The 4,137-nt window shown below is 33.7% G+C and overlaps 1 protein-coding gene across 1 annotated transcript in view; it reads right to left on the bottom strand.

The window, feature by feature from the left end:
- Positions 1–4,137, bottom strand: part of DOCK2 (dedicator of cytokinesis 2) — a 153,837-nt gene that overhangs the window by 91,658 nt on the left and 58,042 nt on the right. The window lies entirely within an intron of this gene.

Genomic DNA, 4,137 nt, shown 5'->3' with positions numbered 1-4,137 from the left:
GACGATGGTAGTCAAACCTGCAGACTTCATTTCATTTTAAGCAACACAAACTAAAGAAAAGGAACTTCACTGACCTTTAAACAGACTGCATAATCAATTATAAGTCCAGGGGAATCTCCTCAGAGGAGATAATTACAATTATTTCACATCTGCAGTGAAATATATTGGTTGTTGTCATCTACAATTTAACCATAATGAAGAATTTCAGGTTCAAGTTTTATTCTGTTCTTATATCAGTTCAATTTGAAAAGGAATTATTTCAAAGTATGTCATTTAATAGACTTCTTGTTAAGTATATCTTAAAATTAAAAAAAAAAAAAAACATACTAATTCTAGATCTAATTTCTTTCCTAAATGAGGTCCAATTAGATCTATTTTAGTTTTAAGCATCTCCAGTGATGGAGAATTCATAAAATCCAAGGGCAGCGTTTTCCAGCATTTGTCCATCTCCACAATGAAAAGAAATCTGATTAGATTTTACTGAGTTCTGACTTGTACTCATTACATCTTACTCTATCCCAGTGCACCTTGGCCTGATGAATAGAGAGGAATAGCCACTTTTGCTTTTGTACTGCTAAAACACTCACCTAATTCTTCCCAGTTGTACCTCTATGCATTTAATATCTGTATTGCTAAATCAAAACATTCTAAGGCTTTGGTTTTTTTGATTTTAGGAGGGTGAATGACTTTATGAAGGCCTATTAAATACAATGTAAATTAGTTAATATTAAAAAAATTTGTCTGTTCTGCAGAATTTTTCTTGAACTCTGGTTAAACAGTTCAAATGATGCCAGGATTTTCAACAGTCTTACATCTAGATCCTCCTTTTTTACACCATATATTATTAGTTCTTGTAATATTAGTTAAAAATGTCTATTCTTTTTGTACACTTGTGTTTCTCCAGTGCTTAGGGTTAACCAGACATTTGTCAGAAAAGACCAAAGATTAAAAAATACCAGTCTTCATTTACAGTGATGCTATGTCACATGGCTTAATCATGAGTATCATGATACAAAAGGACAACAGTTTTAAAAATATGTTAAGGACAATCAGTATGGAGTTGACAGACATAGAATTATTATTACTTTAAAGGCCTTTTGAAGGGAAAGCTGTATGAAATGTTAGGAGCAAAGTTATATGCCTTTAGTGAGCCAGAAAAGTTTGTCAGTAATGGTTTGTGGATGTAGTAGGCACCAGAATTCATTAGATAAGAGTATGTAATTTTATCACACCCATCTACACACACTGCTTATGCTGGCATTCCAACAGCATTCCTATTTTGCATTACTGTAATTGATATGCTGAAGGATCTCTTAGTGTGCAAAGGTTGCTTGTGTATTAAAATATCATTTTAAGATGAATATCTTTGGAGGACAAAGGTACAATAATAAGCAATACCAATAAAAGCAATACCAGCAAAACCAGTGAGTTTATTCTTGTACTAAGCTGATTTTCAATGACCTGCTATTATGTGAAAGTCATCTTCCTGTCCTTTTTCTTAAATAAGTACAGCAAGGCTCATTTTAATGTCTGATTTTGTTTTTGCATGTATCCCTTCAATAAAGACAGATTATTGAATTTAAACCTATCACAACATTTTGATTTGCCACATCACACCAATCAATTCCTGGAGTAAGTAAAACTGCACGAGAACACAAATATGCTATTTACTGTAAGAAAGTCCATTCAAAGAAGAAGGGCACTAAATTCTTACATGGAAAAAAAATATGAAATCAAGAGTTCACCTAAAGCACTGTCCTTCATAATGCTGAGTTGGCCCAGAGTTGTCAAGAAAGTTTATTTTAACTTTAACAAAGTACAACATAAGAATGCAGATAAGGTAAGAAACCATGTGCTACGTGAGTCAGCAGCGGCCACCTAAAAAACTTCCTAGCCAAACATGTTCTAGAAATGTGCGTGGACAGAACTCATCTGGCTTCCAGAAGCCCTGATACTGTGAACAAAAAACCCACAACAATTTAATTTAAAATGAAGTATGCCAGAAATAAATTATTCGTACAAAAGATTAAGCATCATAGTTTCACAATAAAGCCAGCTATACCAAAGGCAAGAGGTTATGATAGTGAGTTTTCTCACTATATCACACAACAGACTTAGCACAGAAAATTTTAAAAACAACGTTGGAGCAAAAAAACCCTACTGGTTAAATTAAATAGGAATAGTGAGAAGACATCAGCACAGCAGGATGACAGCATTGGAGAAGCAATGGAAAGGGTAGATAAGCAAATAATAATGGCTAAAAGAATACCGGCTAAAAGAATTTTGTTGACTTAATTCATTGTGTAATGCCTGAAACCATCACCAGAGTAGGAGTTAAATGTTAAAAATCAGAAGAAATAAATTTAAAAAAAAACCACCAACCAGAGCTAACTGATAACACTCACAAAATACTCAAATACTTTCTCTGAAGACATTTAATTGACAACTACAATGTGTGATTTATAAAATACTGTACAGCACATAAATTCTAGACCTACTTTAGTTCAAATTGCAGTTTTATGGAGTCAACCTAACTTCCCTTAAAAATTCCAAATGTATGAGAGGAGTAATGACTGCTTTTTGTCATGTACTGTCAGGTCATGCAGGGCTTTTTGTTGTTTCATGTAGCTCTTCTGAAAAAGTCACAATACTTAGTAATTATGCTATTTTAGATTCAGAATATCTTTCTAATGAAATATATCACCAAATGTGTGTTTTGTAAATCTTTATGTTCTTTAAATGGAGTGCCATCTGTTAAAACAAAATCTTTTTCTTAAGTTTCAGGAGTTGATAAATAACAAACAATATTTTGATTTCAAAAGAAGAGAACAGTTGTTCTTTGGAAAGAAAAAATAAATGGGAAATGAATAAATGGTTCTTTTACAAAATCACTTTGCAGTTTTTCTAGGTAGAGAAAATGTCTGAATCCGAAAACTGAACAAAAAAGAGACTTTAGCCAGTTTATTTTAATGTATGTTTTTTTTTTTTTTTTCTAAACAATGTCAGTTCCATAAAATGGTTTTTCTGGTCATGATGTCCTGAAAGAGCAGTTCGGGTTATTAAAGCACTGTGGGTTTTTTGTTTGTTTTGTTGTTTGTTTGTTTGTTTCAATCCTGGGAATTTCCTTTGAAATGTTGGTTGTTTACATCCAGAAACTTTACATTTATTTATGTCCATGGTGGAAAAGTAATAAATACAAATCTCTGCCTGATTGGTTTTTTTACAGCAAAGTCTTGATTTGCACAGTATCTTACTAATGTTGTCAGACTCTTCTTGCTAACTATTTAACCCTCTTGACCTTTGTTTAAACTAACAACGAGATGAAGATAAACTTTGGATACCAACAGTGACCTTGAAAACATCTACCATGCATTTGCAAACAACACAAAAACAATGTTTTTGTTTCCATAAACAAGCTGATACAGAATTAAGTACTTCCCTATTCTACATGCTTCTCTATATTTTGCTTCTTTAATTACGTCCGTGGTACTTCATTGCACCACTGTCCTGTAAGTAAAAGCCAAGATTCACATCAAGATTCCAGTGCAGAATAAAAAGTTAATCTCACAAAATAAACTCGTCTTTCCTTATTACAAGATTAAAAGCACTTCAGTGATAATCACTAAGGAGACTTATTTGTTTCTTTTTCGTATTTTAACTAGTGCAAACAAAGCAAGACACCATTATAGCCTTCAACTGCCAAAACACCAAAGCAAAGCCTTCAGTGCCATTTAAGTGCCTTCCCTGCAGTAGCTGCAGGGAGCTAAATTACTTACCCATTACCGCCAACTTCTCCTGAGGAGATCATGTCCTTCTTAGTCTGACCTTTTCCAGTAATTACATGAACAAAGCTCACAGCATGTTGTTACCTGCTGTGCACAACGAAGAGCCTTCCCCGTGGTTCAAATGGTGTTGTAGCAAGCAAAGATTAAAGCTAGAAGTTCTAAGCCAAAAATCCATAGCTCCCTCTGTTAACAATCGAGAAGGTTACAAAAACCTCCTGATCTGACAGAAGGCAAATAAATTTCAGTAGACTTAACAGCTGCAAACATTTACACCTGCAAAGAATTACAGGCCTTGTAAACTGTAAACCTTGTCCAGCTGCAGCTATTCTGTGTCCACCTACACTGACAGAGC

Source organism: Tympanuchus pallidicinctus, unplaced genomic scaffold, assembly GCF_026119805.1.
Source record: "Tympanuchus pallidicinctus isolate F22 unplaced genomic scaffold, pur_lepc_1.0 scaffold21, whole genome shotgun sequence".
Taxonomy (NCBI): domain Eukaryota; kingdom Metazoa; phylum Chordata; class Aves; order Galliformes; family Phasianidae; genus Tympanuchus; species Tympanuchus pallidicinctus.
This window is presented reverse-complemented; position numbering and strand designations above follow the sequence as displayed.